The 22,322-nt window shown below is 48.6% G+C and overlaps 1 protein-coding gene across 10 annotated transcripts in view; it reads right to left on the bottom strand.

Annotated features, from left to right (window-relative positions):
• PPP4R1 (protein phosphatase 4 regulatory subunit 1) overlaps nt 1-22,322 on the bottom strand; it is a 1,265,416-nt gene that overhangs the window by 999,864 nt on the left and 243,230 nt on the right. The gene's annotated exons all lie outside the window — the stretch shown is intronic.

The raw sequence follows: 22,322 nt of genomic DNA, 5'->3' as shown, positions 1-22,322 counted from the left end.
GCCCAGTGATCCAGCTGAACACTAAGACTAACCTATAAATTATAAGTCGACTCATTAAGACAGGCTGGAATAAAGTTATTAAAAGTTATGAAAGTTTGGAACAGTTTGCACTTATGTTTCAGATGTTTTACTAAGTGATTTGATATTACCAATACTATTCTAAGGTTACTACAACTGTGGTTTATTATCCAAAGAATATTTTCAAAGTGATCTTATATCATCCTACTGTTTTGAAGTACATAGATTAATTGCCTTCGTGTGTATAATAAATGCCTATTTTGTATATAACTTCTAAGTGTATTAGTGTTTTCTTGGTCTAAAAGTATGCTACGAGTTCTTTGTACATCACTACATCCCTCCTCCCTCCTTAAACTAAGCCTGGCTGCTCGCCATTCTATCGAACCCTTGTGTGGTTGAGGCCAAACACAAGTAGTGTAACCCCGTTTACTGAAGGGCAGCTTTCATAAGTTCTGTCTCAGACAGTTTCTTGTGTAAAACTCACCAACAGTAACCAGGACATAAAAGAAATCAAGGTTGTGTTTGCTTTTTTTCAATACTTGGCAAATTCGGATTTCTGACATACAACCCCACCACCCCCAAATGTTCGTTGGGGCATAGTGAAGCAAGTAAGTCAAAGGGCTTTTCCATCTGTCTTATTGGGAATGGCTTCAACATGCCTTGGCTCACCATGGGATGAGAAAAGACCAAACACAACCCAGGCACAGCAAATACCTTCCTGCAGCTGTTTTGCCTTCTGCAATGCACCCCATAGAATACAATTTAGCTCTTCCATATTTCCCTTCCCATGCCTTCTTGAGCATCTTTTATCTATCCCTCACCCTCATCCCAACTATCTACCAGTCTTTGCTCCTCCCTACCACTAATGAAAGTTCCATCATATTCCTCCTTTGCCTCTCCGACAGGAAAATATCCTAAACGCCATAATCTATGACAAGAGGAACTATAAAAATCAATATAACATACCCTCAACCAATCACCCAACCCATGTCAGACTTGGGCACTTTATAGGAGGGAAGTCAGCAGGATTTATGGAAGAAAGGGGACTATGGACTAAGAGTACAGTTGTCACTACAGTGAGTTATATTTTTTTTATACACCTCATTCCCATCTGATCTCTTTCCTCCATTCTGTGAAGCATCCCAGAAGCGGCTGATAGTTCATTCATAGTACTGTAATCGAGATAGCAGGGACTGGAAAAGCAACGTGCAGTGACCCAGGTGGCCACTTTGCATTTATCCAATAAAGGAACATGCTTCTGGAAGGCAATCAAAGCTGACTTTTCCCATAAAAGAGGAACATGGGGTCCCAGAAGAGGGCTCGGTGTCAATCTGTAGGCCTCCAGAATTGCAGTTACTAGCCATTGAGCCAGAGTGGCCTTCGACACTGCAGAGCGGAACACCAGCCCCCAAACCTATGAACAACTGAGCTACTTTAAAGAATTTTAAGGCTCCTGCTACATCTAAGGGGCTACCAGTCATTTGGTCAAAAACCAAATGATCGAATGACCATTTGATCGAAGTAAAATGGTCGGAAAAAAAAGGTAGAATTTTTTTTTTTAATTATTTTATAGGGGGGTTCCCCCCCAAACCCCCTTTTTCTTGATTACAAATATTTTTTAACCAACCAAAACTAAAAATATATATATAAATAAATAAAAAAAATACGACCTTTTTTTTCCGACCATTTTACTTCGATCAAATGGTCATTCGATCTTTTATTTTCGACCATTTGACCGGACACCCATCTAAGGTGTGATTGACCCTTACCACTTCAGACCTTGCATCAGCTAGAGAGATTCCCATTGATATGAAAGCTAGAGATCACTTTTGGCCAAAAGCTGGGATGGGTCATGAGAACCGCTTTAAACCCCCTAAGGGGGGGCACCAGAGGGCCCAACCAAGACAGCAGGACTTGATTGAGTTCATGGTACACCCTTCATACATTTCTGGGATCACCATAATGTTCAGTCCCAGAGTGGTGTGACAAATATGGGCAAGTGTTGCTGACCAACTGAAACAGCTGTGAATCGGCAGGCATGGAGCCTTTCAATCTGCATGACCGAAGTCGTTTGGGGGAGGTCTGAGCAAAGTAATTGGTGCTGGTCCACACTGAAACAGCTGTGAATCGGCATGCATGGAGCCTTTCAATCTGCATGACCGAAGTCGTTTGGGGGAGGTCTGAGCAAAGTAAGTGGTGCTGGTCCACACGTTCAGATGGCCTGGAAGTGGGGACGCTGCATCTGGTAACCGGGAGGAGGACTCCTCTTCACAGAAATAGACTGCATTTGCCCAGCCGGGGGCGCAATCGGCTTGGAATCCAGGTACAACAACTGCAAGAGGCGGCCCTGACTGACTCATTTGCCTTTATTGATCGTGTGGTCCAGCGTATTTGCCAGACATCCACCATAGCCGACCGAGTCCACTGCATGACAAGGCGGCGAGTGCCCTCTTTCAACCAGTCGTCAAAGTATATGTAGATGTCGTTTTTCTGTAGACGCAAATGAGACATGAGTGCTTAGATTACCTAGGCGAAGACCAAGGCCAAGCTTAATCTAAAGGGAACGTTTGTACTGATCGTGCAAATTCTGGATCACAAAGCAAATTAATTTCCTGTGTGGCTTATAGAAGTCTTGCAGATCTAGGTTGGACAAGACATTTTCCTCAATTAGGGTCGAGAGAATCTGCCTCAGAGTGGCCAGCTTGAACCTCTGTGTTGGGAGAAACTCATTGAGGCTGGAAAGATAAGAGTATAGTCCTCCAACCCATGTTGTCCTTTTTGGGGGAAGAGCAAACACCTGGGAGAAAGAGCCCTGCGAAGGACTTTCCATCTGGATCTGCTCCATTGCCTCTATCTTTAGAGACTTTTGGAAGCCCTTCATGAGGTTTGATGCAAACAGTTGGGGATAAAACATGCCTGAATCTGCATCAAAAGCCAACAGTGTATAGGGGTTCAACATTATTTCCCTCTAGGAAGACAGGTGGAGGGACCCATCCACCGACTGGAGTTGAGCACAGCTAGGCCTTGAGGATGTCAAACCATAGGATTGTCAGCCTGGCTTGACACTGCTCAGGAAACCTCTGCCTGTTTATGATCCTATTCTTGCCTGAAGTCCAGCTCTCTGGCTGTGCCCATCCCTGCTTTGGATGCAGGCCAGGAAGCTTCTGAAGTCTCCAGTTGAGCGCTGGTTTCTCCGTTGTGATGATGATGATGAAGTTGACTTAGTGACAATCCTGGTGACGGCCAACCGGCTTCTGGCAGCGACGGTGTGTGTTTTTTTCTAGGTAAATTCCTCGTCCGTGCTCATGTCGAAGAGGGTGAGACCATCAAAGGGCAGGGCTTGGACCTTCTCTCCTACACCTTTGGTACTGGTTTTGTGCTTTTGAGCCAGGCCACCTGTTCGTAAAGATTTCTCTTTAGGTACATTTCCCTCCATATTCTATGGTGCCCCAAACCTTTTTGTTTTTGAAGCTGTCCCGAGACTTTACAGTGAAGTGAACACTTCAGCTTCACTTCCCTGGTGTTCTTGTGCTCATTTTATCTTGGGGGAAACTGATCAGTCCTTCAGACTATCCGTACTAGGAAACTATGTTTCCTTTTTGTCTTTTTACCTTATGGCAACTTCTTAACATCTTACAATGTAGTGCTGTGGGGATTCTTTGCATTTTACCCTTGGGATTTTTGATTAATTGTATATGTGCCTAGAGACAAGCTGGTGGCAGTAGATCCATTTTAACCATTTTTGCAATATGTTTAGTGCGCACATTTACATTTACCATGCATGGCTACTAAACGTGGCCACCTCCCTAAAACTGCTGTGCCACGAGACTGTCAGTTTGCCCTTTGGCCATATTGTTGTTTGGCCTTCTTCTTGCCTTTTCAGGTCAGGAAAGTGTCTATATGTCCAAAGAATGGGTGGGACGGTCTGGTCCCACTCCACATCTGAGGTTCACAGGAGAGGGGCATGAGTGAAACCCAAGTAGTCCCTAATTGGACCACTGCAAGCTGTTTGAATGGTTCAGATCCTTACCATTTGTAGACTTGGACTTGCTTCCAGCAAGGCCTTAAAATAAGAATAGGACTCTTGCAGCCATTTCTTCAGATCAGAGTTGGAGCCAAGTATACTGTGTATAAGATCCTCGGACGACTTTCGAAGAGGCCTTGCTTCCCTTCCTGCATATGGCCCTTTGAAGCCCTGCTGGACTAGCTGATCTGCAAAGGCCATGAGCAGTGTTTCAACCCTTGGACTGGTGGGTCCAACCTGTCTCAACGCATCCTCAAGGATCCAGCATGAGCTTTTAGAAGTGCCCCTGGACCAACCAGTGGACTGATCAGCTTTCTAGTGGGCTACCTCGCCAGAACCGTTGCCGTTCTGCGTTAGTCGCAAGCTTGTGCCACAAGTCGGCTGCCTGCCCAGTTTCTGCTTCCTAGCATCAAGGAATCCTGCTTTGGAAGGTCTTTTTCCAATTGTGACTGGAAAGACGCCTGTGTGCAGTAGCAGTCGCAGGAACTCGCATTCACCAGTCTGGTGAAGTGTCCGGCAGAGGTCTGCATCAGTGCCTTCTGCATTATTTCTTCGGAAAGGGTTTCATTCTGCTCCTGGAAACAACCAGAAACATCCTTGCGCCCGTAGCTCCTGGGCATCTACTGGATCCAACAGTGGGAAAACCTACCCCAGTCGACATACCTAGTCACCTAGGAAAATTGGAGTCAGGGAGGTAAGTAATTGCAACGCATTCACCTCACCCTGTTCGCCTTAGAATAAACTTTGGTCCAGACGAAAAGCCGCTATGCTTGTTGACTAGGAAGTTGGGTGTGCTAGGACTTCACCTTTTTATGTACTTTAAGATCCTCAAATGATCTCGACATCTTGCTAGGGGGAAGTACGACTCTTGGGCCTTCTAGCCCTGACAGCGGCATGGCAGCACACAGACACCGAGTCAGAGGCCTCAACTTCCTCCAGCCATGACCCCAGCATCCAATGGCGATCCTTGCTCGTCTTAGTGGAGAAAGACTGGCAGATGGGGCATCCCTCCACATCGTTGTGCGGGTGCAGGCAGTAAATGCACTTTTGGTGGTGGTCCTCGAAGACCTTCTTCTGATCGGATCTTGAACAGGCCTTGAAGAGGCCCTTCTTCTTGGCCTCTAACATGGCGTGTTTACTAGGCCCAAAAACTCAGTTTGCGGCCTTACACAAAGAAGCGATCCGAAGGACGATTGGGATCGAGATCGGCAATGAATCCCCATTGCCGACAAGTCAAGACGGTGACAGATTGAAACAATTTGAAAGAAAAAAAACTATATAAAATAAGCAAAATACTTGAAAGACAAGGCGCAAAACTCAAGGACTCCCTACATGAAAACGTACGGTAACAATCTGAAGATTGCGACCAAGGGTGGAATTAAAGAAGAAAGATTTTATTGGATGGGGCAGTATGACCCAAAGTGACAGCAATAGGCTATACAAGCGACAATGCAGTTGATGGCTTAAAGCTAAAATGCTTTATTTTACCCAGGATTCCCAGCCTGACTATGGGGACTACTCATAGCATGTGAATCCATGTAAGACCACATGGAGAATAATTATTTCTTCGTACCAAATTATGCATGCACATTAAAAAAAAAGATATTTACCTCTTCAGATCAGGCAGTAATAATCGTATCGTTTTTTTTCTTCCTGCGGCACTATGCTCACTACTAATTCAAATGTAACCATGGAGCTGTGAGGGTGAAAGCATGATGACAGACATGTTTATTTATGCTGGGAGTATTTTTACTCCCCATTTTTATTTTTTGGGAGTATTGCCTATTCTTTTGGAGTAAACGTGTTCAATACACCCCTTATCTGTAGGGCTGAGTATGAGATGCAGGAAAAGAAGCCCTTAGAGGGGTGATAATCAGCCAAATGGCAGTCCAGCGAAGGGGAGAGCGGCCAATCAGGCACATTTAGAAGAGAAAATCCAATCCAGGGAATTGGCACATAAGCAGAGATGCACCCAAAAGACCTTGAGAGATTTGTGCATGGCGATGAAGGTATTGGAGGCCCATTTGACAAAAAACAGACCAGATAATCTTATATACAAAACAGTACTTGGCTGCAAAACTCTGCAAACTGTCTGCGTGCAACTATATTACGGTTTTAAGTGGCCAAAATGGCCTTAGGACCACCACAGAGTCCGGGACGCTTACTCTTGTGGAAAATTACTTCAGTGAAGTGTCAAACACCCAGGGGATGCTGGTCAGATGGACAAGTTCATTATAGCGACTAATCTCCTCAGAATCCCAGAAGGGGTTTACAAGGAGTTCGAATTGCAGATATCGGAACAGGAAGTGGCATTGGCGATACACACAAACCCTGCTGGTAAGGCTCAAGACCCAGACGACTTCACAAATAAGTTTTAAAAAGTCCTTTGCTCCCATGTTGATCCCCCCACCTTAAAAAGCTCTACAATTCCCCTCCTGAAAACTGGAAGGTTGTCTGATTCTATGGTAGAGTCGTCAAGTACTCTAATCTGGAAGCCCGGGAAAGGTCCAGAGGAATGTACGCTGTACGGTCTGATCAATGCTTAATGTAGAAACAAAAATGTATAATAAAATCAGCTTTTAGACTGGGTGAGGTTCTCCAACAGTTGATGGATCGGAATCAGATGGGTCTCATCAGGGATAGAGGTGCGCATGGTAACATCAGAATGGTGGTGGATCTTGTAGCAATGGCCCCAGAAGGGCATGACACCATGACCTGGGAGTATTTGGAAATCCTACTGAAGAGGTACTGCTTTGGCTCCAATATCTTCATGTATACTATGGCCAACTTTAAAATTCCCAATAAGAAAGTGAGGGGGAATGGGCGGTGGACCCACACCTGCTGATAGATATTGAGAGAGGCATCAGAGAGGGGTGCCTGTTGTCACCACTGCCTTTACGATAGAATCTTTGGCTCAACGAATCACACAGGGCAGAACTACCATAAAATGTCACTATATGCTGACATTCTCTGTTCTTTTTGCGATCCATTCCCATCCCTGCCAGAACTGCTAACTATACTAAGGGACTTAATAAGTAGCAGTTTCCCAGTAGTAGCTGCCAAACAATGTAACACTCTACCTCGGTCATTAAGAGCTGAACCCTCCAACTGGACCTTCCGCAAAAAACTGAAAACTTGGCTTTTCACGCAAGAGCATTGAAACTCATCTTCACAATCCGACACTAAGTCACCAACACTATCTAAATGTATGCCCTACCTACCACCTATATGACCATGCACTGTTGAACAGTATGCTTCACCTTGCAGAGAAACATTCCCACTCACAGTTGTACAAACTGACTGACTGTTGCTATGATGTATTGGCCTGTGACCTTATCCACTGTGAAAACTATTGCACATGTCAAAATGTGCACCCATGGCTTGGTGCGCTATGCAAATGTCAAAATAAATAAACAACAAGAAATCAATAGGATTCAACATCTCTGTGTATCCCAAAACTGGAGGCTCTAAAACATAAGTTCTCATTTAAATGGGCTGAGTGAGATACAATGTCTGCGAGTCAAAATCACAAAAATATGATGCCCGAACAAAATCCAACATTGCGTCATTATGGAAAGAAGCAAAGGAGCAGCAACTTGTTTGTTCATTTGTAATGCGCACTAGACCCGGGGTTATCAGGGTGCAGAAAACAGGGTACAAGAATACTTTCAGCTTAGTGTTGCAAAGGTTACAGATTAAGAAGAGTAGTGGAGAAGTTCCCAAGAGATATACATTAGGCAATCAGGGATCTGAAAGTCAGATATATACATAAGACACAATCTTCAGTAGCAATGTACAACATGTTTGTAAGTAGGATGCATACAAACTATCAATCAGTAATTACAAAATTTACAGTAGGGAAATGCAGCATATTCAACAATTTAGGTCATTATATACAGTCAAGTCTAAAGGTGAAGCTAATGCGCTAGGAGGTGGTTCATGGTCGTTTTCTCTGAGCCATTTGGTAGCATAGTATCTGAGTTTAAGAAAGGTTTGATCCACCCGGAGGGAAGAACTGCGCTGCTTTGACCGGGAAGCTACTCCCCTCCAGCTTTTGTCAATTTGAATCTAGGTATGATTAGGCAGAGTTAGCAATCCTAGTGAGCCGATTTGTCGTCTTTCTGTTGATTCTCTCTACCAGATAGCGAGGGGCAGCATTATTAAGGCATTTGTGGAAAAGCAAAACAGTTTTAAGATGGATTTTGTCACTAATGGTTAGCCATTTACTAAGTCTCCTTACCTCAGAAATATGTTCTCTTCTGGCAATGCCCAGTGCCATCCTGAGAGCGTTATTCTGGAGAATTAGGATCATAATATGCTTACTGGCGCCCAAGTAGAGGGAATTACAATAGTCCAACTTGGACAGGATTAGGGCTTGGGCCAGTGTCATACAGCTATACTTGGATAGAAAAGGTTTACCTTCTCTGATTAACTTACAAGTATATGCAGTGGCCGAGGCCATGGCATTGACCCGTTTTGCCCAGGTAAGAGAGGAGTCAAGGTAAAAGGTTTTAACCTCTTTAGCAACTTTTAGGATATTGCCATTGACGTTAAAAGAGGAGCCTTTTGGGCTGAGTTTGTTGAGGTTGAATGTAATTCCTAGGATAAGGAGCTCGGTTTTGTAATCATTCAGGCATAGACTGTGGGCAGCCATCCATGCCTGGATGAGGAGGTAGATTTTATTTACTAAGGCCGTATCCCTATTGTAATCCACGGAAAGCGGTATGAGGATCCAAGTGTCATGAGCATAATTAGTGTAAGTGAAACCCAGGTGGTCCAGATCATCGAATAAAGGCTTACTAAATATGTTGTACAATGTGGGTGAGATGCAGGACCCCTGCAGCACACCACATGTAATAGGAATAGGAATAGGATCTGCTGCGGCAGATGGTGAGAAGACTCTCATAGTCCTGTTACTTAGAAAGGAATATATCCAAACTATGCCATCCTGGGCGAAGTGAGAGGCTGATTACATGGAACTCTATGGTCCACCAGATCGAAGGCAGCCGAGGGACCAAGAAGGAGTAACAATGCTATATTCCCCTTGTCCTCGAGTTTGTCGCTCTGGGTTTTAAGATCAATCAGTGCTGTTTCAGTGCTGTGTTGGGGCCTGAAACCAGATTGGCAAGTTCCCAAGAGTTGATTGACCTCCAAGTACTCTTGAATCCGGAGATAGTCCACACGGTCTAATATTTTAAGTAAAAATGGCACTGTCGTAATGGGCCTGTTGTTGGTGGGTATGGATGGATCTAATAATATTTCTTTGAGCAGGGGGGAGGACCCAGGCCTCCTTTAGGTTTCTTGGGGTAATACGCGATACAAAAGAGGCATTCATTAGTTTTGTTATGAAGGGTGAAAGGTCTCTCACAGCATCTTGGATAATTTGTGCCGGGCATTTGTCTCCTTGACAGTTTGAGGGTTTTAAGGATAAGATGGTTTTTTCAACCTCGAGGATGGAAACTCTAGAGAAGCTGAAACGTTGTGAGGTTTTGGTAGAATTCATGGGGCTGCTGGCAAGTGGGTCTGGTTTAGGTAGATTTGCTTTTTTCTCATTAATCTTATTCTGAAGCAGGGACATTTTGTTTGTTATGGCATTCTGTATGTTGGAGCACCAAAGTTTGTTTTTCAGACAGTTGTCTGAAGGTGGTATAGGGGCTTCCAACTCTTTTAGGATAACAGAGTTCCTTTGTACTTGAATCTGCTTGGGAAATCATGTTATACATTTCCTGTTCGTTGGGACCTGCAAGAGGTTTCATGGTTAGGTCGGGCCCATGCAGTCAAAATGACTTTACTGCCGAAGCTACATCATGTATTCTAAGCCTTGCCACTCCAGATCCCAGTCATCTCCGGTTCCGGAAGCACCTCAAAACCTTCCTCTTTGCTTCTGCTTTCTCTCTCCCTCTCCCCTGCTGAACAGCTAATATTCTTCACTGAAACTGCACTGATTCTGCAACTGGACCACTCTTAACGGCCTCAGTCCTGGGCCCAGCCACTCTCCACTTGCACTGATGCCCTGGAACCCCTCTGCACTGCGGGACTGTCTCTGTATCCCTACAGCCCCCCCCCCTTTTCCAGCACTTGTTCTGCACTTACCTTGCACTTGCCACCAACTGGCCCTATTTATTTATTACTTTATGCCACTTACCTTGTACTGCACTTCCCCCCCCCTCCCCTTCCCCTTGCACTTTTACCCCTCCCCCACCCCTGCACTTGCGCGATCTGAATGACACCTGGCCTAGTAGGATCGTTGTCTGTCTCCCCCTGTTCCTCCCCTCCCTGCCTCGTCGCGCCTTGAAACACCTGTGTATAGGCGCGTTACAAATGCCATATCATATCATATACTAAAACTTCAAATACCGGTAGGGAAATTCACATGGGCACATATAGCACCAAGCATCCCCAAAGAAATCCCCATCAGATCTAAAGGGGCGGCCAAGCTGAATGTTCCGTCAAAGTTATTTCCTGGCTTCCCAAATAGCCTCGATGTTGGATTGGACATCATCAGGAAGAAATCCAAAAAGGAAGGAGATCGTATAGGCGCATTCTGTCCTCCCGCTGGCCCACCAGGAGTACTCTTCGCAAACACTAGCTGCACCCTACAAAATTGTGATAGGGCAGGTTCTCAGTGGGGATTCTCAACGTTAGCAGGTCCCCTATCTCCAGTTACCCATAGCCCGGAGTTCATCCCATAGGGCTAGACAAAAGGGCATTCAAGCAATGGGAAAGACAAGGGCTGTTTAGGTTAGGGGATCTATACAAGAATGCACATTTAATGATTGCAAAAAGAAAGGTTTGATTCCGGTGTTAGAACGCTTCCATTTTGGCCAATCTAGGCACTAGATCACATACAGAGGGGCAAAACAAGCAGGCATTAAGAGTCTCAACCGGATTGGAACTCACCATGCAGGAATGGCTGAGGGCAAGGAAAATATCCAACTACTATAGATGCCTAGAGAAACATTAAGAGGGAGAGAAGCTCCCATATATGGCTCGATGGGAACAGGAACTAGGGATGGATTTTCCAAGGGAATCCTGGCAACGCATTTGGATGAGAGCACACAGAGCGATTAAAGAAGGAGTTCTTAAATTGTGTTATCGTTGGTATATTTCCCCACCCCCAGAAAATGCACAACATTTACCTGAAAACTCTGAACATTGCTGGCACAAATGTGGTCAACTGGGGGATATGGTACATATGCGCTTGACCTACCCAATAATTCAGATTTATTGGAAAGAAATTTTGGCAAAAGTTAAGGATATAACAGCCAATCTCTCCCTATGAACCCGTTAATTATAATAGGAGATGTATCTGAAGACTACTCCTATCCCATCTCAGGGACTATGGCGGATTTCTCAGTTACTTATGGCGGCAAGGCTAACTCGAGATCGCCGGAGGGCCCAATAAGATCATACTGGTGGGTTAAGATGTGGTAATGTGTTGCGATGGAAAGAATCTCTGCGCTAATAACAGATACCATGCCAAAACATCAATGCACGTGGGCACCATCCTAGACTATGCATGGGAGGGAAATCCAACACTTCATAGACCACAACTATTAAAAAACCTATCTTTGGAATAGGGTACAATAGGGGTCCAGAGGGGCCACTCAAGACAATAAAAGTACAGGGGCGAGGGAGGCCACCAGGGGGCGCACAGGCAATGGCAGCCTGAACACGCCGCTCCCGCCGTAACTGGGACACGAAGAGGGATTGAGCCCCCCCCCCGCGACCCCCCCACGAGAGATCTACGGCTCACGGGGCCCGTGAACCTCGGGTGCCCCCCGAGGCGTAGGAGCGGCATCTGGGGACCCCCGGGGGCCCGAGAACGAACTCCGCGGCCCGAGGGGAGGAGCCCCGGGGAGCTCCAGGCAGCATCGCATCCATCGAGAGGGGAAGCGACAGCCTGTATTTCGGAGGCGTGCGCGATCCCCTCACCCCCCCCGAACACGGAGCGCGCCGGCGCCCCGGCAGAAGACCCGCCGGCGACACCCCCATAGCACCCTGCCGAGGAGCCTTCGCGGAGGGGAAGTCCCCCGCTGGGGAGCTGGGAGAAACGCGGGCCGCGACCCGCGTAGGGAGAGGCGGCCTGCCCGCGCCCCCGAACTCGGCGCCGAGGTAGGTGGGGGAAGCCCATCCAGCCCCCACGCAACCCTCAAGGACCCCGGGGGACCAGCTGCGGGACGCATCGGTGGGCTCGGAGGGGCGAGTCGGCCCCGCCCCCCCCTCGCGAGCCCCCCCCAAAAAAAAAAAAAAAAAAAAAAGGTCAGGAAGACGCGGGGGGAAACGCCCCCAGCCCTGGAGGGGACACAAATCTTTTGGAGGAGAGTACCCTCGAGCCCATCACTTTCTTAGGTGGAGGCCCCTGGGCTCAACCCCAGGGCGAGTGCCCGCCTGGGGGCTCTCGCTGAAGGAGTCGCGCCTGAGAGCCCCCCAACAAACCGCGATTGGACGACCATAGCCGCTCCCCCCCACCCTAAGAACTGCCACCAAAGACAGAGGACACAAGGGGGGGAGGGGGTGTGAGGCCCCCACCGGAGGTCGGTGGGGCGAGTGCCCGCCCACGAGAGGCCCCCCACAGAGGGCCACACCAGAAGGTGAGAGAGCGCGTTCCCCGACCGGGCTCTGTCCCTTGCCCCTAGGGACGCATCAGCGGAGGGGAGAAGCAGGAGGACCGAATGAGTTGGCGCCATACCCTCCAGGAGTACCCCTACCAAGGCACCAGCAGGTGGAACAGCGACCCAGACCAACGGGCCGGCATGTCTCATTCCGAGACCCCACCCCTGCCCACCCTTACCATGGAAAAGGGCTTTGCCTCGGTCTTGCAGGAGATCAGGGACATGCGGGCAGACATCGCCCAAAAAATGGAAAACATGGACCGCAGAGTGGACAAAGTCGAGGATAGACTGTCACAACTAGAGTCCAACCAGTCCTCAGCAGCGACCCAGGAGCTGGACACGGCCCTGAGACTAACGGCCCTGGAAAAGAGAGATGAGGAGAGGGCAAGACAAATGGACGACTTTGAAAATAGAGAGCGGAGGAACAACCTCAGAATTTTCGGGGTGCCGGAGTCGGAGGGGGAGACGGAAAGAGACTTAACCAGGGTGGTGAGGGACATCATTACCCTCCTCTTCTCGGATGAGATGACAACCGAACTGACGTTTGATCGGATCCATAGAGCGGGGGGAAGAGCTGGGGGCCCCCGGTCAATTCTGGTCCGCTTCCACTACTACACTGAAAAAGCGAAGGTCCTAGAGGAGGCCAGGAAATCCAGGGAGATAACCTATAACAACGCTCAGGTGGCCATCTTCCAGGACCTCTCATCATACACGCTGGCCAAACGGAGGATGTGCCGCCCACTGACAGAGATGCTGAAAACAAAGGGGGTACGCTACAGATGGGGGTTCCCCTTCTCCCTCATGTTCGAATACGAAGGCCAACGAGTGAACCTGATTACAGAGGAAGATATAAGGGGAGCAATACAGGAATACACAACGGACCCGACCCCGCGAAGGGAACCCTCCGGGTTCGCCGCGGATGAAGCCAGAGCGCGCCGGTCACGAGGAGAGAGGAGAAAAAAGACTGGCCCACGGAAATTTAAAAAATTGAACCCTCCGTCCCCATCGACGGACAGGAATGACACGGATCCCGGCCAGGGTGGAGCGGGACTGTCGGACCCGGGCGAGGAAGGGAGCTGAGGCATCTCACGGCAGGCGTCATCAGCCTCGGGGGAACGGTGTAAAGAATTCATCACGGGGACTCACCATCTGTTCCGGCCTGCAGACAGGCCGGGCTCCAGGACCATGGGGTCCGAACTTTTGTGGATCCTCCCGGAACAGCAAGTATGAGAGTTACATTGAGGGGGGGGAGAGGGGGTAGGGGGGGCTCATGGAGGCTCTAATTTGGATATTCACCCAGCAGGAGGCGGTAGGCTGGTGGTCCGGCCAGTTACCAACAATGGTAGAACTATTTGGCTGGACGCCGGGGTGGGGGGAGGGGGGTAGGGGGTTTGTTGATATTGTTACGTTCACAGGGGGGACCAGGGGTCAGTTGGGGAAAGGTTACAGGACCACCTGGGGGGGAGGGGGGGGGGAAGGGAAATGGGAGATCAGAGGATAACACGAAATGAGCCGGACAAGGAAAGTGCCACGAGTCAGCTATCCGGTAGCTGGTTATTCTTAGAAAATGGCTGAGGATCTGCCTACCCTGGGCGTGGGCTCCCTTAATGTGAGGGGACTGAACACCCCCACCAAAAGATCCCTGGTCTGCAGGGAATTCAGGAGGGCTAAACTAGACGTGCTTTTCCTTCAGGAGACGCACTGGGCGAAGGGGAAAGAACCAAAGCTACGAGGGGGGGGGATTGGAGAAGTCCTCAGCGCCTCCCACAAGACCAAGAAAAGGGGGGTGGCCATAGTGCTAGCGAGGGACATTGGCTTTGAAGTAGAAGCCTCACTGAAAGACCCAGAGGGACGATTCCTGCTGACGAGGGGCTCCCTGCGGGGCTCCCCTTTAACACTTGCAGTTGTGTACAGCCCCAATGAAGGCCAGGCGCAATTTTGGGAGGGAGTGAAGGACAGACTGAAACTATTCGTACGCGGGCTAATGGTGGTGGGGGGGGACTTTAACATGGTCCTGGACCCGAAAATTGATAGGAAACGCTTGGAATCCCAACCCACCAGGGCTGCAGACGAAATGATGGCCCGCTCCTTCCAAAGGGCGAACACAGAGCTGGGCCTAGTGGACACCATCCCGACCCCTAGGGCAGAACACCCCTCCTTCACATACTATTCTGCAATCCACACATCATACTCCCGTATAGACTACATCCTGGTAGACGAGTCCCTGCGCCCATATGTCTCTGGCTATGAGGTTGACCCGGTCCCCTGGTCCGACCATGACCTGGTCCGTACCACCATTATAGGGGAATGGCGAGGTGGCAGAAAAGGGCGATGGAAGTGCAACGACTCCCTGCTGAAGGACGACGTCCTGGTGCAGGAAGTGCAGGACGCCATTGTGGAATACTTTAAGCTGAACGACAATGGCGAGGTGGGTGCGCACGTGCTGTGGGACGCCTTCAAGGCGACCTTACGCGGGGTTCTCATAAGAATGGGGGCTCAGAAAAAAAGGGAAAGGGAGGCCCAAGAAAAATCCCTTAGGGATAAGACCGCACAGATCCAGCCGGGAGGCCCCCCGGAGGCACCCTTGGCTAAGGAACAGATCACGGCCCTAGAAAATTACAAATTTCAATTGAAAGATCTCTTGTTGCATAAAACTGAGCGCAACCTCCAGCTAGTGAAACAAAAATACTATGAGAAGGGGGATAGAGCCGATAAAATCCTGGCCTGGAAACTCAGAGAGGTCCAGCGAAGCAGAATGGTGAGGGCGATCAGAAACGAACAGGGCTCACTAGACCATAGCACCCCAGTCATAGGAGCGGCTTTCCGACGCTACTATGAACAACTATATTCGTCAGAATATGCCGGGGAAGACACTCAGATTGAGGAGTTCCTGGACTCCATTCAGATCCCGTCCCTGACAGGCGAAATGGCAGAAGGTCTAGAGGGAGGGGTCACAGAGGAGGAGGTGGAGAATGCAATCGGTGGGATGAAGGCGGGAACGTCCCCGGGGGAAGATGGGTTCTCAGTACTCTTCTATAAGAGGTTCCGGTCTATTTTGGCCACACACCTGGCGAGGGTGTTCAATGCAGTACTGGAGGGGGGCACCCTGCCGGAAACGATGATGAGAGCCATCATAGTGGTACTGCCCAAGGAAGGAAAGGACCCCACTGACTGCTCCTCCTACCGCCCGATCTCCCTCTTAAATATAGATGTAAAGATCCTAGCCAAGGTGATGGGTACACGGTTAGAGGGGATAATGCCCAAATTAGTACACGGGGATCAAGTGGGGTTCGTGAAGGGCAGGCAGGGCTCAGATAATATCAGGAAGACTATTGACCTAATCCACTATGCCCAGGAATCAGACCTAGAGGCTAGTTTGCTTTCCTTGGACTCCGAGAAGGCATTCGACAGGGTCGAGTGGAGGTACATGCAACTCCTCCTCCGTCGAATGGGCTTCGGGCCTCACGTCAGGACCTGGGTCTCCGCCCTCTATGAAGCCCCAACAGCGAGAGTGCAGGTGAACGGGGAACTCTCTGACTCATTCCCCCTCACGAGGGGAACACGACAGGGGTGCCCACTCTCTCCGTTAATATACGTCTTGACGATGGAACCTCTGGCCATAGCGGTCCGGGCCCACCCCGACATCAAAGGGATCAAAAGGGGAGAAGTAGAGTTCAAGCTCTCCCTGTTCGCTGACGACATCCTAGTGTACTTGGTGGAGCCCAGCTCCTCGCTCCCCCCCCTACTGCGTCTGATGACAGCCTTCGGGCAGTTCTCGGGACTAAAAATAAATGCAGCAAAATCAAAGCTCCTACCCATGAGGGTCCAGGACCCGAGGTTGGACCCCCGGGACAGGTGTGCGGGGATTGCGGTGGGGAAGGACTCCATCAGGTACCTGGGGGTAACCCTGACCAGAGATCTCTCGAGACTGGCCCCGGTGAACTATGGGCCTACCTTGGCGGGGGTTACGTCAGATCTGAGGAGATGGGGTGGTATGATTCTGTCCTGGTATGGGCGCATGACAGCGATAAAGATGAACGTTCTGCCGAGATTACTATATTTATTCACCGCACTCCCAACGGAGGTCCCCACCCAGCTGCTCCGCGATCTACAAAAAGCAATCCGCGAGTTTATATGGCAAGGGCGGGCCCCGAGGATAGGAAAGGCCACTCTAACACTACCCAGAGAGGAGGGCGGGTTCGGGCTACCGGATTTTCTCCTTTACTACCGGGCCGCCCAGCTGCGGGTCTTGCTGGAGCACATGAAGGAGGGGATGGGCACCTACTGGTCATACCTTGAGGATATGGATGCCCACCCTCTGAAAGTGCGCGACCTCCTGTGGCTGCCGCGCAGACTCATCCCTAGCAAACTGAAAGCCCACCCAACCCTGGGAATACTTTGGACACTCTGGAAAGAGGGACCCACAACCTCATACCTCACGACATGGCCCTCTCCAATGTCATCGCTTTGGGGCCACCCGCTCAAACTAGGTAGCAGAGGTTTCAGGAGTGCCCAGTCCTGGTCGGACGGGGGTCTGGAATGGGCGGGACAACTGTTCAAAGAGGGCGAGTTCCTCGAATACGAGGCCCTGCGAGACGCACTGGGGCGGGAGTCCCTTTCAATCTTTGAATATCTGCGCCTGAAAGGCATCCTTTGCGACCAATCATGGGGCCAGAACCTACGGAGACAGCTGACCCCCTTCGAAAAATTTCTGGACACGGCCACATCAAGGAAGGGGGCGGTCTCCAAAATGTACCGAATACTGAACACCGTTAACTTGGAGGGGAGAAGAGGGTTCCGAGGGTTTTGGGATGACCTGGCGGGAGAACCACTTACAGAGGAGGCGTGGTCCAAAGTCTTTAAGATAGCATTCCATGGGAACCTATTTACATCGGACATGGAGCACAACTTCAAAATCTTACAGGGCTGGCACAGGGACCCGTTGAAACTGTCCAGGATGTTTTCGGGAGTGTCCCCCAGGTGTCCAAGGGGCTGTGGCCAAGTGGGGTCGAGGGGGCATATGTGGTGGTCCTGCCCCAAGGTGCAGGAGTTCTGGGAGAAAGTACGGGGGTGGATGGCCGAGGTCACAGAGGAACTAATCCCACTCAACCCCCTAACGATGTTGCTGGGCCTCCCCCCGGAGGACACTGAACTGTATAGGTACCCAAGAATGTGGGAGACGATGTTACGGGCGGGTAGAGTGGCCCTTGCACAAAGGTGGAAGAGCCCAGAGACCCCATCCAAAGAAGACTGGCTTAAGAAACTCAAAAACATGTTCTTAATGGATAAACTGACGGCCATGGTAAATAATGAACTGGGCTCCTTTCAGGTTAACTGGTATGGGGTCTATGGGGCATGGGGTTGGGACCCCCACTGACAACATGAGAACACTCTGGCGAGTTGGCGGGGGGTAGGTTTGGAATGCTTCAACCAAGGATGTAGGAGTAGCCCAGGACCCGGGAGACAGCGGATCTCATCCAGCCAATTTGGACGTGAGAGCATAGCATACCTCTGTGGCAACGTACAAGGAGCTACGATGGCAGCCCCAGCTGTCCGACTTTCGAAGTGACTCTGATCTGGGGGGAGGGGAGGAGTTGGGGTGGGGGGGGAGGGGGGGGAGGGAACCTGGGGGTTTTATGTCAATGTTAAAAGTGATGATAACAACGCTCCCAGCGTTGCCGTTTGTTTTTTCCTTCTAAAAACTAATAAAACCAAAGTTAAAAAAAAAAAAAAAAAAAAAAAGTACAGGGGCAGCGATGAATGAGATCATGAGTGGAGTTGCAGGGGGGGTAGGGGGCAGTTCCTTCAAGGTAAAGAGGGGGGTGGTTCAATTCTGTGTTTTTTCTTGGTTTTTATGGAAAGGGGGTGGGAACTTATTTGTTACGGTCAAGCAAAAATGGAAGTCTGACCGAAAAAAGTTAAATTTGCAATAATGTACTTACTGTATACTTGTACTGTAGTTGGCTCCTTAATGAAATGTTTAAACCATCTACTCAAAATGAGGCAGGGCAGTGAGACGGGAAGTGGTCAGGGAATGTCTCAAGACCTCTTACAGCTTCTAATAGACAAGGAATCCAAGATGCAGAAATAGGAATCAAATCTAGTCTGGAAAGCCTTTCATCAAAAAAGTGAGAATAATATTTGTCCCCATGATGGAGGAATCACCATATTTTCACAAGTGCCCAAATCACACAGAAATCGTGGCAATGCATTTGCATTTTCAAAACTCAGTGGAGGAGGAAGGCAATATCATATCCAAGCTGGAGTCCAGTACTAAATTAAAAAGCCTCTACAATGAAAAAGAAATCTGAGAAAAACTAACTTTTTCATTGGGGCCGTACATGGAGCTTGCTTATATCGGGTGCTGAAAGGGTGTGCCCTATACCAAGGGGGGAAGGTCCACCAGAGTCCCTTAATACCACTGTGCTTTTTTAAAGTGATGTGTTAACGAATGAAAACAGTAGTGCCTCTTTTCCTAGTCTCCTTGAAACAAAGAATAGAGGCGGGAAACCCCTATGATTCAGTCCACTTCATCTGCATCTTGCTCTCTCCAATGGCTCCCCTTTGAGTCATGGCTGTTTAACTGTCTGGTTTTCAAATGTCTTCACGGTCGAGGCCCTCTCCATCTTTCTTTTCTTATTTCTTTTTATGTTCAATCACGTCAGTCCTATTTTCTTCTTACAGTTACTCATTTTTAGGGAGATTTATCACTTGTATGCTTCATCCCCTCTCCTAGTGAGAGAGACAGCACTTTTTGCTGGACTGCTGGACCTTTTTCTGAAATCCTGAATGAGTGGAGCCTTTTTCCACCGATTCATTCTTATGGGCTCCGTCTTTTGGAACTCTATTCTTTGTAGGTTACCTGTCCTATGGAGTCCATTGTCCTCCATCAGAATTTTACTATTGCAGCACACCGCTCCTTATGGGTAGTGTTGCTGGGGACCCTTGGGGTCCTACTTTGAGATTATTTTCTTTATCAGTTCTTAAGGATAGAGAGATGCTTAGTATCTCTCCTAAAAACGTTTTAGTCTTAGAGACTGGCACACACCACCTTATGCAGAGTGCCAAAGAGATACCTAGTATCCCCCTTCTCTCTGCTCCAGCGACTTTTTAGTCACATAGACAATCTCCTAGTTATGGCTGGTGGCAGTGGACGTGTTCTACCAAGTATTGTGCAACTTTTCTACTGCAGGCTACGTCCATAGCCTAGTGCACAATAGGGGCACTCAAGTACCAACTTGGGGCCTCCCTTCTATTTTTGCCATTACTAGCGTGGTTGATCTTGGTCAGACCTTCTACCATTCTGGGAGGGGGGAGGACTGTATGTGCGTTTTGCCTTTGGCGTGTACCCTTTGGTGTCCCGCCTAAGCTCCAGAGCGTCTGGGCGTGCAAGAAGTGGGGGAGGAGTTTTACACCCCCGCTGTCCTTGGTCTGCCAGAGTGCCTGAATGGGACCAGCTCCCACTGGGGGTCTGGCTGTCCTGATTGGACAGCCATTTGCCCCCTTCTGTAAACTGCTGAGGAAGATTGCAGGGGAAGGAGTGCTGGAACTGTATAAAATGTGAGGCTCCTGGAGTGAAAAGTAAGTCTACCACTGGAAGCTGAAGTAACCGAAGACGACGACCAGAGATGCCTGCAGACCCTTTGCAACACAGTGAAGCGACCACTGCTGTCCTGACCCAATTTTCTATGGGACAGAGGAACTCTGAAGAGGACGACTCCTTCCCTTTGACTGGTGGAAACAACCGGTTCCAAGATGACCTTTGATTTGAGCCATCGCCCAAGGTCCTGCGAGTTTCCAGAGCTGCCAAACCACAATACCAGGAGACCTGCTGCCCATTTTGAGTCATCATCGTGGAAAGGTCTAATTCGTCCAAGACTTTGCTGAGCCCTCAAGGACACTCCTGAGACCCAATCCAACTCGACCAGACTCGCTCATCAGAGTGTGGGACTGCAAGAACCGAAGAAAATTGACCAGGCGAATCGCATCCTTTGTTGGTGCTGCAGAAAAGGCGCCAAAACCGCAGAGTGACCAGAGAAGTTGCTGAAAGCCATGCTAGAGGTTCTCCCCTCAAGACTGCTGCTGAGCGATCCCCGTCCACTGTCCTGCATTTTCCTCATCAGATCAAGGAATCGGGAGGTCGGGTCCAGAGCTGCAACATTGCAGAGCATCCACCACAAACGGTTTCTTCCGGGGAAAATGGTTTTGCTTACCCTATTCCAGAAAGTCGTTCCAGAGCATTGGAGTGCATTTAGAGGTGTCCAGGGCAACCCCCTCTTGCATCCGACTCAAGCCGCTGCTTGTTTCCGCTTAACGAGTCCTTTAACGGGATCTCCAGCCTTGGTTAAGTCTTCTTGTATCTTCTTTCCTAGAGACTACAAAGTATCCACAGAAACTTTTGACTTTTGGTGCTTTTCAAGACTTTAAGCCTCTCCAAACTGCCGTTTAGCTAGGGTTGCATTTTGGACTTTTAAAAACTTGCTATGCATGGAAACTGCCTCTAATACCCAACGCTCTGCTAGGATAACACTAACCAAATGTTTTCCTACACAAATATCACTATCTTATATATGTATGCAAGTACTTTATAACTTTGTGGGTCCGCGTTATTACTGATAGTACAGTAGACCTGTCAAACTCCTGTAACAATTGTATGCATTCAGCAACTAACTACCTACTAAGAAGTGGCGTTTTGAAAGTAGTGAAAAGTATACCTATGTGTGTTGGTTTATTGTGCCAAGTATTTAATAGTGACTCGTGTAAATATAACAAATCTATATTTTAATATAACTATGTGCCAGTGTTTCTTTGATGTGCATTACTAACTAGGTTTGGTGTACTTACCAACAACTAACATCTTCCCCCTTAAGATAAGCCTGACTACTCTGTCACTACCAAGGTTCTTGAGTAGTACAGACTGATAAGAGCTGGGGGATCTACAAACCACTGGGATAGCTTACTAAAGTCTTACTTCAAAGTGGAACTTTAGGAAAACGTCCTAATAGTCCTCCTTAAGCAAATTCCTGTTTCCACTCTTTTTCCCACTTGGCCTCCAAATCACTTGAACGCGCTTCCGCTTTGTCTAGGTTCTTGGTCTTTTCTTGCCTTCCGCTCACATCTTAAAACCCACCTGCTTACCGGTTAACCCGTGCTTTTCAATTTGTTTTACATTATGTGTACCATTTTTACCCTCTTTACAGCGCCACTTTGGCATATAGCGCTATACATATAAAAAATAAATTTTAAAAATCTGCTGGACTAAGGTTTATTTCCTGAGGCATGGAAATTCCCAAGTACAAGTCCCCATTCACTTCAGGAGGGCCTTTTTGAAATGGGGGATTTAGAGCCTGAACATTTCAGGCCAATATCTATAATTCAGCCTTTAGGTGGAAAACAATCAGTTTTCCAAATAACTTCACCCCACTTCATCCTGAAATGGCCTTCGGATAGTTAACCTACTTCTGTTTTCTCAGGGTGCTTCAAACACAAGATGAAAACCTTGAACCCAGTATGCAACTCCTTCCCCTAATCCATCGCCTACATCATTAAAAATTAGAAGAGACCCATCAGCCTCTCACCATTCTTTTCTTACAGAGCAGTTGTATCGAACCACGGTTCCCCGGGACCATGTCCACAACTAGCCCAAATAGCGATAAAACATTTGT

Source organism: Ambystoma mexicanum, chromosome 5p (assembly GCF_040938575.1).
Source record: "Ambystoma mexicanum isolate Mex_15411 chromosome 5p, UKY_AmexF1_1, whole genome shotgun sequence".
Taxonomy (NCBI): domain Eukaryota; kingdom Metazoa; phylum Chordata; class Amphibia; order Caudata; family Ambystomatidae; genus Ambystoma; species Ambystoma mexicanum.
Note: the sequence above shows the minus strand (reverse complement) of the source record. Positions and strands in the feature narration are given on the sequence as shown.